This window comes from Salvelinus namaycush, chromosome 29, assembly GCF_016432855.1.
Source record: "Salvelinus namaycush isolate Seneca chromosome 29, SaNama_1.0, whole genome shotgun sequence".
Lineage (NCBI taxonomy): Eukaryota > Metazoa > Chordata > Actinopteri > Salmoniformes > Salmonidae > Salvelinus > Salvelinus namaycush.
In genome coordinates this window covers 22,771,558-22,787,084 of record NC_052335.1, presented here as the reverse complement: position 1 = coordinate 22,787,084, position 15,527 = coordinate 22,771,558, and the positions used below count along the sequence as shown (strand labels likewise).

The 15,527-nt window shown below is 42.6% G+C and overlaps 1 pseudogene; it reads left to right on the top strand.

The window, feature by feature from the left end:
- Positions 1-440: 440 nt before the first annotated feature.
- The window catches only part of LOC120024008, a 151,004-nt pseudogene continuing 135,917 nt past the window's right edge, over positions 441-15,527 (top strand).

Sequence of the window (15,527 nt, the reverse complement as noted above, 5' to 3'; positions counted from 1 at the left end):
CTTTCTGTATTAACCTTCCATATTCAGAGCTCTGTTGTATCTTCTAAGGTCCCCATGTAAGTATCAGCCTCATAAAAGCAATGAGTTCATGTCTCTTTAATCCTAGTCAAATGCCTTGCTTCTTTACTAATATTCACTCCTATGCTTTTAGACAACCGCTCAGCTCTAATTACCAGCTAATAGTCCCTGCTGTGTTGAATGTGGTTCTGCAAATGGAGCTAGACACTGTTTATTAAACAGACTGGGTTATTGGCTTGGTGAGTGAGGAGAAAACTCACAGTATAAAGATGCGGACGGACTTTAACCAAATATTGCTTCCAGTTCAAGAAGTCATGGGATACGGTGTATTTTTTTGAGGTTGTACGGTACCATACTACTTTATAATCTGGCCAGTGTTATTAGACCTTCATCGGTCGGTGAATGTCAATGTTATTCGCGCCATGGAGTTCCTCATAGGCATCCGTAAAACTTTATTTTCTGCAGCTTGACTTGGATTTCAGATGTTCTTCACAGTTCATCTGGCCTGGACATCTGGAGGAACAGCTGGGACCTATTTTGGAGCTATGGGCCCAGTCTTTGATATAGACTCAGTCAGTGTTCACTTTCCATACAGATGCATAACAGAACAGGGGACAACATGAATCTCTCTCGCTCTCTCTCGCTCTCGCTCTCTCTCTCTCTCTCTCTCTCTCGCTCTCGCTCTCGCTCTCGCTCTCTCAGAACCAAGCACGGCTCCCTTTTATCCACTCCCCCGTGGATATTTTTCATCTACGCTCCCATTGAAACTCCTCTGAACTAACGGCCCCATACTGTATTTAATTTGAAAGCTGAAACCGTTGTGGCGGTTTATGTCTTTTTTTTATGGAGTGGCAGAGATGCATCAAACACCGGCCTTGATTGTGACATGATGTCTCAGCTATTCCTACCATTGCCAGATTGGAAATCTCTACCGTTGGGGTCGTATTTCTGCCAATGCTTGACATCAACAGTTCTGTATGTATGAAGGATGCTGTCCCTCCCTCCCTCCCTCTACAGTACTATGAGCTAGGGGAGACTGTGGGTATAAACCTGATGGACCGTGGCTCTACTATGTATTCTCATACCGGCTGAGTCTCATTTTCCTCTCGGTGAACTCTGAGTCAGACCTGTCACACTGGCCTGGGTCCTTGCTGTCCGGTATCTTTGGGACGTCCAACTCATACAACTCCCCATTTGACGTGGAAATTTAAATGCTTAATGTTAGGGTTAGGTAAGGGTTAAGGTTAAGGTTAAGGTTAGGGTAAGGGTTAAGTTTAGAGTTTGTGGTATGGATGTCCCAAGGATTCTGGATAGCACTAACCCACTGGTGCCTATTCACCATAGGACTACAACAACGGTAGTGAAAGAAGCCACAAAATGTTTATACAATTGGTCAGATAGCCTTGTATTGTCTATATAACAGCTATATTTACAATATGGCTCTGATAGTATTGCTTTGTCAATGTTACAGATAGATATAGCTACTGTATGTATAGTGTAATATTATTAAGTAGATTATGTTTCCCAAACCTCTTCCCTCAGGTCTGTTCCCAGCTGTACTGAACCTGGCCTCCAATGGTGGAGATCCGCAACAACGCCACCTGTGGAGAGACAGGACCAGAGATGTACTGCAAACTAGTGGAGCACGTCCCCGGACAGCAAGTCAGGAACACCCAGTGCCTCATCTGCAAAAACAACAGCGAGAGACCATTTGGTAACTATCACTATTATACTGTACCTACTGCATACAGTACAACTCCACTTTGTACTGTATCAGCATTATTCATACTGTACAGTAGGATTAGGAGTGTGGAATACTGTGTACCACCACGTTCAGCAAAGATTTAGAGAATCAATTTGCACATTGCCCTCATCAAAGCGCATCACTGCAATCATCATTTATCTATTCCAAAATCAATGGGCTCAGCCTATGAAATATAAGTGGCCTGAGATTGCTGAGGAGGGACTTTTGAAGAGCTCTGACTTGTGGTTCTGTAAGCACAGCCTGCGTTGGTGAGCATATCTCACTATCTACCTGAGGACACATCTTACTGTGTAAATCACAACAGTGTGCTGTGTGTACACAGAGAGGAGCCATGCTTCATCTTCTCACAGCCACTTTTGCCTTAGGCTGTGAGTTGTAATTACTATCTGATAGAGAAATTCAGTCAGATGAACTGGTGCAGATAAACTTTGTAAATATATCCTAAAATATAATACATTTTTTTCAGGAAACAAGTATCCTCAATACAGTTGAAGTCAGAAGTTTACATACACTTATATTGGAGTCATTAAAACTCGTTTTTCAACCACTCCACACATTTCTTGTGAACAAACTATAGTTTTGGCAAGTCAGTTAGGACATCTACTTTGTGCAAGACACAAGTCATTTTTCCAACAATTTGGACAGATTATTTCACTTATAATTCACTGTATCACAATTCCAGTGGGTCAGAAGTTTACATACACTAAGTTGACTGTGCCTTTAAACAGCTTGGAAAATTTCAGAAAATTATGTCATGGCTTTAGAAGCTTCTGATAGGCTATTTGACATAATTTGAGTCAATTGGAGGTGTACCTGTGGATGTATTTCAAGGCCTACCTTCAAACTCAGTGCCTCTTTGCTTGACATCATGGGAAAATCGAAAGAAATCAGCCAAGACCTCAGAAAAAAAATTGTAGACCTCCACAAGTCTGGTTCATCCTAGGGAGCAATTTACAAATGTCTGAAGGTACCACGTTCATCTGTACAAACAATAGTACGCAAGTATAAACACCATGGGACGACGCAGCCGTCATACCGCTCAGGATGGAGACGCGTTCTGTCTCCTAGAGATGAATGTACTTTGGTGGGAAAAGTGCAAATCAATCCCAGAACAACAGCAAAGGACCTTGTGAAGATGCTGGAGGAAACAGGTACAAAAGTATCTATATCCATAGTAAAACGAGTCCTATATTGACATAACCTGAAAGGCCGCTCAGCAAGGAAGAAGCCACTGTTCCAAAACCGAGAAAAAAAGCCAGACTACGGTTTGCAACTGCACATGGGGACAAAGATTGTACTTTTTGGAGAAATGTCCTCTAGTCTGATGAAACAAAAATATAACTGTTTGGCCAAAATGACCATCGTTATGTATCGAGGAAAAAGAGGAAGGCTTGCAAGCCGAAGAACATCATCCCAACCGTGAAGCACGGGGGTGGCAGCATCATGTTGTGGGGGTGCTTTGCTGCAGGAGGGACTGGTGCACTTCACAAAATAGATGGCATCATGAGGTAGGAAAATTATGTGGATATATTGAAGCAACATCTCAAGACATCAGTCAGGAAGTTAAAGCTTGGTCGCAAATGGGTATTCCAAATGGACAATGACCCCAAGCATACTTCCAAAGTTGTGGCAAAATGGCTTAAGGACAACAAAGTCAAGGTATTGGAGTGGTCATCACAAAGCCCTGACCTCAATCCTATAGAAAATTTGTGGGCAGAACTAAAAAAGCGTGTGTGAGCAAGGAGGCCTACAAACCTGACTCAGTTACACCAGCTCTGTCAGGAGGAATGAGACAAAATTCACCCAACTTATTGTGGGAAGCTTGTGGAAGGCTACCTGAAACGTTTGACCCAAGTTAAACAATTGAAAGGCAATGCTACCAAATACTAATTGAGTGCATGTAAACCCACTGGGAATGTGATGAAATAAATAAAAGCTTAAATAGATCATTCTCTACTATTATTCTGACATTTCACATTCTTAAAATAAAGTGGTGAGGTCTGTCTGTCTGTCTGTCTGGTCCGTCAGTCTCTCTGATATCTGTGCTGCCTGCTCCCTGGACTCTAGCCTACACTGCTTAGTTGGTTCATGGAGGCCTGAGATGTGTCCCAAATATCTCCCTATTCCTTTCATAGTGCACTACTTTTGAACAGGACCCATAGGGTTCTGGTCAAATGCAGAGCACTATGTAGGGAATAAGGGGCCATTCGGGACGCATCTCAGGCCTCCATGAACCAACTAAGCAGTGTAGGCTAGAGTCCAGGGAGCAGGCAGCACAGATATCAGAGAGACTGACGGGCCAGACAGACAGACAGACCTTGTTCAGTAATTATACAAGTCTCTCCGAAAGGTCATTGCTCTGTAAATGCTTTTAGACAATAATTATCGGCGAAGAGGACCTCCTGTCTGGAAGAAAAGAGAAGAAATGGACTCGTCATCATTTATTTTGTCTCATCGTTCCATAATGAGACTTTCATTTTTCTGGTAATTTCAGGTCTGACTGAAAGGGCATTTTTGTTAATTTACATTTACATTCCCACCATAATAGTACGCCATTAGGGAGAGACAATGTTTGAGTCCATATTTTCCTCATCCACATCTTACAACTGCATGCCTGGTGAATAATTAGCATGTAAGAATAGGCCTGAACATGACCATGTTATAAGCAGATTCGTACTCCTTATTGTGAATCAATTGGAAATGCTTTGAATGAATGATTTCTCTCATAAATGGTAGAAAAACTATTAAACTGCATAATCAAGAGGGCAACTTTAATCATTTAATGCTCCATAAGCAACGTTTCTTCATTAGCAGGCTCCTTACAGTTTCCATGGTTTCTAACTAGCACTGAAATGTCAGAAATAAGTAGCCTATGATTGAGAGTGTTCAATCATCTGATATCCAGCAGCTCTTAAGTGACAAGTCACACGCTAACTCATTGCTGCTATCTTCAAACACTGTCTCCTTAATTATAATGCTTTGTTTCATCTCATTGTTATTCCTAGAGCACCACCCGATTGAATATGCCATCGATGGGACTAACCGATGATGGCAGAGCCCCAGCATTAAGAACGGCATGGACTACCTTTACATCACTATCACTCTGGATTTACAGCAGGTAGGCCCAGATCTGTTAGTGCTGTATAGCTAACTCCTCTGGTCGTTGTCTGGCATGACAATAACCATAGGAGTTGGCAAGATGGCACAAACATATCTGGGACCAGGCTCACTGTAAATCCTATTGAAATTGTAAAGCCACTTGTCAGCCAAGTTCCCAGACCCGGTCCACAGTGTAGGCTAATTTACTTGGCAGCCTTATGTGACACATACTCACACGTTTGTTTAGTCTGGTTTGGATAGAGTGTTTGTAAAGATGCTGGCTGTAGACTTTGAAATGCTATGAGATATTATGTGTAACTCATCATGTGAGATACACAAGTGGCTGGGAAGAGGGTTGTTGTAGTTGAACTCTGTGTAACCCCAATGGCTGTGTGACTATCTGAAAAAACAGTTATGGATACCAAGCTCTCTCAGGAGAGGAACAGTACCACTGAATCACACCAACATTAGTTTTGTTTCCATATTCCCTCTGTCAATTACTTGAAATGAAAAATAAATGAAAAGTTTCATACAAATATTTTCTTGGACACTGACACTACAGCTATCACTTTCTAAAATTGATAATTTTTTCTTACCAGCAACCTGCCCACTTCTTTTTGCTCAACACAATATCTCAGTTGCAATGGGATTCAGACTAAGAGTGCAGCCATCCTTAGAACAGTTTGAGATGAACCCTAGCGGAAACATAGCATGAAGGTAGTTGTGTTTATGTACCCTTTATGTACCCTTCAAGCATGTGTGTTCCGTAAGAGACTGTACTTCCTCATATCAGCATGATATACCTGATATCTCTGTAATGACTCCCCTACTATTGACCTACAACAGGAAATTATTCAAACCAATGGAGACTCTCTGAATACAATACAGCAGTGTGCTGGATCTCTGTGACTTCTGGGTTCAAGGGCTGGTAGTGTGTGTGTGTGTGCGTGTGTGTCTGTCTGTCTGTGTGTGTGTGCGTGTGTGTGTCTGTGTGCGTGTGCGTCTGTTCATGTGTGTGTGTGCTTGCGTGTGAGAGAGCAAGAGAGAGAGAGGAACAAAAAGAGGGGGGATCCTGAGGCTAGATTGTGATTAGTTTGGTAGGGGGTATGGTAACTCAGCCTTCCTCCCAAGGCCTATGATATGATCAGGGGTGAGCGTGAAGACGTGGCCCCGCTCCCAGCGCCTCCACGGCTGGTGATTCATGGGAGTTTGTCCCTGGCTGAGTTATTATGCTTAGGGTCAGAGTGTGGCTCTCAGCAGACGCAGGCAAAGGGTCCCTGTCTGTGTCTGTCTCTTTCCCTTCCAGGAAATAGACATGCAAACATGTCTCCTTCATCAGCCTGTCATATTACACAGGAGACGAGAGCAGGGTTACTCCGGAATTAATGACTGTGTCACTTACACTGTTGAATTAAATATACAATGAAACAAAGTTGGGACCCTGGAATAAAAAAAAAATAGAGATGGATGAAAGGGATCAGATTATGTGGAAAAAATCTCCTCGCTAACTCCAGCACAGCCCAGTGAGCCTATCATTGGTTATACTACCAGGAGTAAGCAAGCAACCAAAGACTGAATGCGTAATATAGCAACTAGAATATGAACAGTAGAGAAAAGTAGGTAATTTAATTTAATGCACATACAGTTGAAGTCGGAAGTTTACATACACCTTAGCCAAATACATTTAAACTCAGTTTTTCACAATTCCTGACATTTAATCCAGGTAAAAATTCCCTGTTTTAGGTCAGTTAGGATCACCACTTTATTTTAAGAATGTGAAATGTCAGAATAATAGCAGAGAGAATTATTTATTTAAGCTTTTATTTATTTCATCACATTCCCAGTGGGTCAGAAGTTTACATGCATTCAATTAGTATTTGGTAGCATTGCCTTTAAATTGTTTAACTTGGGTTCAAACGTTTCGGGTAGCCTTCCACAAGCTTCCCACAATAAGTTGGGTGAATTTTGGCCCATTCCTCCTGACAGAGCTGGTGTAACTGAGTCAGGTTTGTAGGCCTTCTTGCTCGCACATGCTTTTTTCAGTTCTGCCCACAAATTTTCTATGGGATTGAGGTCAGGGCTTTGTGATGGCCACTCCAATACCTTGACTTTATTGTCCTTAAGCCATTTTGCCACAACTTTGGAAGTATGCTTGGGGTCATTGTCCATTTGGAAGACTCATTTGCGACCAAAGTTTAACTTCCTGACTGATGTCTTGAGATGTTGCTTCAATATACCCACATAATTTTCCTACCTCGTGATGCCATCTATTTTGTGAAGTGCACCAGTCCCTCCTGCAGCAAAGCACCCCCACAACATGATGCTGCCACCCCCGTGCTTCACGGTTGGGATGGTGTTCTTCGGCTTGCAAGCCTCTCCCTTTTTCCTCCACACATAACGATGGTCATTCTGGCCAAACAGTTCTATTTTTGCTTCATCAGACCAGAGGACATTTCTCCAAAAAGTACGATCTTTGTCCCCATGTGCAGTTGCAAACCGTAGTCTGGCTTTTTTTATGGCGGTTTTGGAGCAGTGGCTACTTCCTTGCTGAGCGGCCTTTCAGGTTATGTCGATATAGGACTCGTTTTACTGTAGATATAGATACTTTTGTACCTGTTTCCTCCAGCATCTTCACAAGGTCCTTTGCTGTTGTTCTGGGATTGATTTGCACTTTTCGCACCAAAGTACGTTCATTTCTAGGAGACAGAACGTGTCTCCATCCTGAGCGGTATGACGTCTGCGTTGTCCTATGGTGTTTATACTTGTGTACTATTGTTTGTACAGATGAACGTGGTACCTTCAGACGTTTGGAAATTGCTCCCAAGGATGAACCAGACTTGTGGAGGTCTGCAATTTCTTTCGATTTTCCCATGATTTTAAGCAAAGAAGCACTGAGTTTGAAGGTAGGCCTTGAAATACATCCACAGGTACACCTCCAATTGACTCAAATTATGTCAATTAGCCTATCAGAAGCTTCTAAAGCCATGACATAATTTTCTGGATTTTTCCAAGCTGTTTAAAGGCACAGTCAACTTAGTGTATGTAAACTTCTGACCCACTGGAATTGTGATACAGTGAATTATAAGTGAAATAATCTGTCTGTAAACAATTGTTGGAAAAATTACTTGTGCCATGCACAAAGTAGATGTCCTAACCGACTTGCCAAAACTATTGTTAACAAGAAATGTGTGGAGTGGTTGAAAACGAGTTTTAATGACTCCAACCTAAGTGTATGTAAACTTCTGACTTCAACTGTAATAAACATGTGGAATTTACCCAAATACTGTATCTGAGTGGTAAGTATGCAGAGGGAGAGAGTCTCACTGAGGGCATCAAGCATCCATAAATCATACCTGCCCATGTTTAGTTAGCGATTGAAATCTGACACAAGAAGTGTCGAGGTAGCAATTTTGCAATGCAAATTTTGCCATGCTCATCTCTGTCCAGCCTGTCACCGCAGTGATGGAATCACTTTAACTATACACATTGTCCCAGCTCAAGCTGTTTGGCAGATTAGGGAGTTTCAAGGAGATTAGATTTAAGTAAAACAATTATGTAATGTCCCATATGACATTAAGAGTAAACAATTGCAGTGATAATAGGCCTACTTCTTGGAAAAAGCTTTCCCTCCTCAGCAAATCCATCTGTTCAACAATTTTTTATATAATGGCATATTTAAGCAATAAGGCCCGAGGAGATGTGGTATATGGCCAATATACCATGGCTAAGTGCACAACGCTACGCGGAGTACCTGGATACAGCCCTTAGCCATGGTATATTGACCATATACTGTACCACAAACCCTCAAGTTGTCTTATTGCTATTATAAACTGGTTACCAACATAATTAGACCAGTAAATACAAATGGTATATGGTCTGATATACCACAGCATTTAGTCAATCATCATTCAGGGCTTGAACCACCCAGTTTATAATGAGGTTTATATACCAAGGTTCTACTATTGCTAATTCACCATGAATATGGATTAATCAGTAGTTGCATGCAGCAGAAATTGATTGAGAATAATTTAATTGATATCCACTGATGCCAACAGTAAACACCCAACATCCAATTTGTGTTTTGCCTTTATGGCCCTTTTTACAACAACATTTGTCACAAAGGTCTTTACAGTAACCCGGCCTAGAGCCCACAAGGGCAAGCAAGCAGAAGCACAGTGGCAAGGAACAACTCCATTAAGTTCTGTCACTCCCTCCCTCATGGTTGGGCTAGCTTTGTCCATGGCCCTGTATGCAAAGTGTTTTCGCCATCAGTGTCCTGTAAAATGTAATCCGATTTGTGCTCCATTCAGGCACATTTCCCCGGCGGCCAGTCACTGTGCTTGCTGTCATCTCCTGCGGTAAATGAGTCTGTGCTGCTGGCGCTGTTGGTGATGTGTGTGAACGTATCGTTATCGCCCGTGACATCAGCGCTCTCATTTCCCCCTCGTTATCCAGGAGCCCCTGCTGGAGTGGAAATCTGAATAATGACAGACACTGTTGGAGGTGTGTGTGTGTGTGTGTGTGTGTGTGTGTGTGTGTGTGTGTGTGTGTGTGTGTGTGTGTGTGTGTGTGTGTGTGTGTGTGTGTGTGTGTGTGTGTGTCTTGGCGTCGGGGCCACTTGATAATATGGCGATAATATGAAAAAACCCGAATAAAAAATATGAAATCCACATAGACATCCTTCAATCATGCTGTATGTCTAAGTCAGAGAAAAAATGTGTTATTCATACACAGGACGTGAGCACAGAGGTCATGTTTGAATTCTATTATATATGACAGCTAACTAATCACATACTCTACATGACAGATACTTGGTATGCTATTTGTAGACATGGAGGTGTTTTGTCAGTGAGTGGCTCTGGACTTAGTTAGATTTTTTAAACATTTATTTCACCTTTATTTAACCAGGTAGGCTAGTTGAGAACAAGTTCTCATTTGCAACTGCGACCTGGCCAAGATAAAGCATAGCAATTCGACACATACAACAACACAGAGTTACACATGGAGTAAAGAAAACATACAGTCAATAATACAGTAGAAAAATAAGTCTATATACAATGTGAGCAAATGAGGTGAGATAAGGCAAAAAAGATAAGGCTATGGTGGCGAGGTAAATACAATATAGCAAGTAAAACACTGGAATGGTAGATGGCAGTGGAAGAATGTGCAAAGTAGAAATATAAATAATGGGGTGCAAAGGAGCAAAATAAATAAATACAGTTGGGGAAGAGGGTAGTTGTTTGGGCTAAATTATAGATGGGCTATGTACAGGTGCAGTAATCTGTGAGCTGCTCTGACAGCTGGTGCTTAAATCTAGTGAGGGAGATAAGTGTTTCCAGCTTCAGAGATTTATGCAGTTCGTTCCAGTCATTGGCAGCAGAGAACTGGAAGGAAAGACGACCAAAGGAGGAATTGGCTTTGGGGGTGACCAGTGAGGTATACCTGCTGGAGCGCGTGCTACGAGTGGGTGCTGCTATGGTGACCAGTGAGCTGAGATAAGGCGGGGCTTTACCTAGCAGAGACTTGTAGATAACCTGTAGCCAGTGGGTTTGGCGCCAAGTATGAAGCGAGGGCCAACCAACGAGAGCATACAGGTCACAATGGTGGGTAGTGTATGGGGCTTTGGTGACAAAACGGATGGCACTGTGATAGACTGCATCCAGTTTGTTGAGTAGAGTGTTGGAGGTTATTTTATAGATGACATCACCGAAGTCGAGGATGCTTTGTTGCGATACAGGAAGCCGATTCTAGATTTAATTTTGGATTGGAGATGCTTAATGTGAGTCTGGAAGGAGAGTTTACAGTCTAACCAGAAACCTAGGTATTTGTAGTTGTCCACGTATTCTAAGTCAGAGCCGTCCAGAGTAGTGATGCTGGACGGGCGAGCAGGTGCAGGCAGTGATCGGTTGAATAGCATGCATTTAGTTTTACTTGCGTTTAAGAGCAGTTGGAGGCCACGGAAGGAGAGTTGTATGGCATTGAAGCTCGTCTGGAGGTTAGTTAACACAGTGTCCAAAGAGGGGCCAGAAGTATACAGAATGGTGTCGTCTGTGTAGAGGTGTATCAGAGAATCACCAGCAGCAAGAGCAACATCATTGATGTATACAGAGAAGAGAGTCGGCCCGAGGGTTGAACCCTGTGGCACCCCCATAGAGACTGCCAGATGTCCGGACAACAGGCCCTCCGATTTGACACAATGAACTCGATCAGAGAAGTAGTTGGTAAACCAGGCGAGGCAATCATTTGAGAAACCAAGGCTGTCGAGTCTGCCAATAAGAATGTGGTGATTGACAGAGTCGAAAGCCTTGGCCAGGTCGATGAATATGGCTGCGCAGTAATGTCTCTTATCGAGGGCGGTTATGATGTTGTTTAGGACCTTGAGCGTGGCTGAGGTGCACCCATGACCAGCTCTGAAACCAGATTGCATAGCGGAGAAGGTACGGTGGGATTCGAAATGGTCGGTAATCTGTTTGTTAACCTGTACTGCTGAACTCCTCCCACATTCCACTGAAAAGGCAGAGCGCGAAATTCAAAATATATTTTTTAGAAATATTTAACTTTCACACATTAACAAGTCCAATACAGCAAATGAAAGGTACACATCTTCTGAATCCAGCCAACATGTCCAATTTTTAAAATGTTTTACAGCGAAAACAGCACGTATATTTATGTTAGCTCACCACCAAATACAAAAAAGGACAGACATTTTTCACAGCACAGGTAGCATGCACAAAGCCAACCTAACTAACCAAGAACCAACCAAACTAACCAACAAACAACTTCATCAGATGACAGTCTTATAACATGTTATTCAATAAATCTATGTTTTGTTCGAAAAATGTGCATATTTCAGGTATAAATCATAGTTTACATTGCAGCTACAATCAGAAATTGCACCGAAGCAGACAGAATAATTACAGACACCAACGCCAAATACCTAAATACTCATCATAAAACATTTCTGAAAAATACATAGTGTACAGCAAATGAAAGACAGGCATCTTGTGATTCCAGCCAATATTTCCGATTTATTAAGTGTTTTACAGCGAAAACACAATATAGCGTTATATTAGCTTACCACAATAGCCAGAAACACAAGCCATTTCCCAGCAGCAAAAGTTAGCGATCGTAACAAACCAGTAAAAGATATATAATTTTTGACTAACCTTGATAAGGTTCATCAGATGACAGTCCTATAACATCAGGTTATACATACACTTATGTTTTGTTCGAAAATGTGCATATTTAGAGCTGAAATCAGTGGTTATACATTGTGCTAACGTAGCTACTTTTTCCCACAACGTCCGGATTTTTTTCTGACACTTTTTCTGACACACATATTCTGACCAAATAGCTATTCATAAACATAACTAAAAAATACATGTTGTATAGGAAATGATAGATACACTAGTTCTTAATGCAATCGCCGTGTTAGAATTCTAAAAATAACTTCATTGCGACATAAGGCTTACGTTATGGCGACCGAGTGCCCAAAACCTGGGCGCAAAACTAATAGTACACAGTTCGACAGATATATGAAATAGCATCATAAAATGGGTCCTACTTTTGCTGATCTTCCATCAGAATGTTGTACAAGGTGTCCTTTGTCAAGAACAATCGTTGTTTGGATTTAGAACGTCCTTTTTCCCTCTTGAATTAGCAAGCGCACTAGCCAAGTGGCGCGAAGCTCTCCTTTCTGAACAAAGGCACACAACGCAACACGCCTAACGTCCCGAATAAATTTCAAAAATCTAATAAAACTATATTGAAAAAACATACTTTACGATGATATTGTCACATGTATCAAATAAAATCAAAGCCGGAGATAGTAGTCGCCTATAACGAAAGCTTTTCAGAAGGCAATTCCAGGTCCAACCTTGCGCCTTCCTGAAAACAGGAAACTGGTGACACGTCATGCCAAGAGGATTTATTCCATCTCAGACCAAGATAAACACCCCATTTCTTCTCTCACTGCCTCTTGACATCCAGGGGAAGGTGTATGACGTGCATGTATACTAATACATATCATGCCCATTTATAGGCAGGACCTAGAAGAGAGCATCGATTTCAGATTTTCCACTTCCTGGTCAGGAAGTTTGTGCCAAATGAGTTCTGTTTTACTCACAGATATAATTCAAACGGTTTTAGAAACTAGAGAGTGTTTTCTATCCAATAGTAATAATAATATGCATATTGTACGAGCAAGAATTGAGTACGAGGCCGTTTAAATTGGGCACGTTTTTCCCCCAAAGTGAAAACAGCGCCCTCTGTCCTCAACAGGTTAACTTGGCTTTCGAAGAGCTTAGAAAGACAGGGTAGGATAGATATACTGTAGGTCTGTAGCAGTTTGGGTCTAGAGTGTCACCCCCTTTCCAAGAGGGGGATGACCGCGGCAGCTTTCCAACCTTTGGGAATCTCAGACGATACAAAAGAGAGGTTGAACAGGCTAGTAATAGGGGTTGCAACAATTTCGGCAGATAATTTTAGAAAGAGAGGGTACAGATTGTCTAGCCCGGTTGATTTGTAGGGGTCCAGATTTTGCAGCTCTTTCAGAACATCAGCTATCTGGATTTGGGTGAAGGAGAAATGGTGGAGGCTTTGGCGGGTTGCTGTGGAGGGTGCCGGGCAGTTGACCGGGGTAGGGGTAGCCAGGTGGAAAGCATGGCCAGCCGTAGAGAAATGCTTATTGAAATTCTCAATTATAGTGGATTTATCGGTGGTGACAGTGTTTCCTAGCCTCAGAGCAGCTGGCAGCTGGGAGGGGGTGCTCTTATTCTCCATGGACTTTACAGTGTCCCAGAACTTTTTTGAGTTAGTACTACAGGATGCAAATTTCTGTTTGAAAAAGATAGCCTTAGCTTTCCTAACTGCCTGTGTATATTTATTCCTAACTTCCCTGAAAAGTTGCATATCACGGGGGCTATTCGATGCTAATGCAGAACAACACAGGATGTTTTGTGCTGGTCAAGGGCAGACAGGTCTGGAGTGAACCAAGGACTATATCTATTCCTAGTTCTAAAATGTTTTAATGGGGCATGCTTATTTAAGATGGTGAGGAAGGCACTTTTAAAGAATAGCTAGGCATCATCTACTGACGGGATGAGGTCAATGTCATTCCATGATACCCCGGCCAGGTCGATTAGAAAGGCCTGCTCGCATTAGTGTTTTAGGGAGCGTTTGACAGCGATGAGGGGTGGTCGTTTGGTCGCAGACCCATTACGGATGCAGGCAATGAGGCAGCGATCGCTGAGATCTTGATTGAAAACAGCAGAGGTGTATTTGGAGGGTGAGTTAGTTAGGATGATATCTATGAGGGTGCCCGTGTTTTCGAATTTGGAGTTGTACCTGGTAGGTTCATTGATAATTTGTGTGAGATTGAGGGCATCAAGCTTAGATTGTAGGATGGCCGGGGTGTTAAGCATGTCCCAGTTTAGGTCACCTAGTAGCACGAGCTCAGAAGATAGATGGGGGGCAATCAATTCACATATGGTATCGAGGTCACAGCTGGGGGCAGAGGGAGGTCTACAGCAAGCGGCAACAGTGAGAGACTTGTTTCTGGAAAGGTGAATTTTTAGAAGTAGAAGCTCGAATTGTTTGGGTACAGAAGTGTTTTAGGGAGCGTTTGACAGCGATGAGGGGTGGTCGTTTGGTCGCAGACCCATTACGGATGCAGGCAATGAGGCAGCGATCGCTGAGATCTTGATTGAAAACAGCAGAGGTGTATTTGGAGGGTGAGTTAGTTAGGATGATATCTATGAGGGTGCCCGTGTTTTCGAATTTGGAGTTGTACCTGGTAGGTTCATTGATAATTTGTGTGAGATTGAGGGCATCAAGCTTAGATTGTAGGATGGCCGGGGTGTTAAGCATGTCCCAGTTTAGGTCACCTAGTAGCACGAGCTCAGAAGATAGATGGGGGGCAATCAATTCACATATGGTATCGAGGTCACAGCTGGGGGCAGAGGGAGGTCTACAGCAAGCGGCAACAGTGAGAGACTTGTTTCTGGAAAGGTGAATTTTTAGAAGTAGAAGCTCGAATTGTTTGGGTACAGACTTGGATAGTAACACAGAACTCTGCAGGCTATCTTTGCAGTAGATTGCAACACCGCCCCCTTTGGCAGTTCTATCTTGTCGGAAAATGTTATAGTTAGCGATGGAGATTTCAGGGTTTTTGGTGGTTTTCCTAAGCCAGGTTTCAGACACAGCTAAGACATCCGGGTTGGCAGAGTGTGCTAAAGCAGTGAGTAAAACAAACTTAGGGAGTAGGCTTCTAATGTTGACATGCACGAAACCAAGGCTTTTACGGTTACAGAAGTCAACAAATGAGAGCACCTGGGGAGTGGGAGTGGAGCTAGGCACTGCAGGACCTAGATTAACCTCTACATCACCAGAGGAACAGAGGAGAAGTAGGATAAGGGTACGGCTAAATGCTATACGAACTGGCCGTCTAGCACGTTCGGAACAGAGAGTAAAAGGAGCAGGTTTCTGGGCACGATAGCATAGATTCAAGGCATAGTGTACAGACAAAGGTAAGGTAGGATGTGAGTACATTGGAGGTAAACCTAGGCATTGAGTAATAATGAGAGAGATATAGTCTCTAGAGACGTTTAAACCAGGTGTCATCGCATATGTAGGAGGTGGAACAACA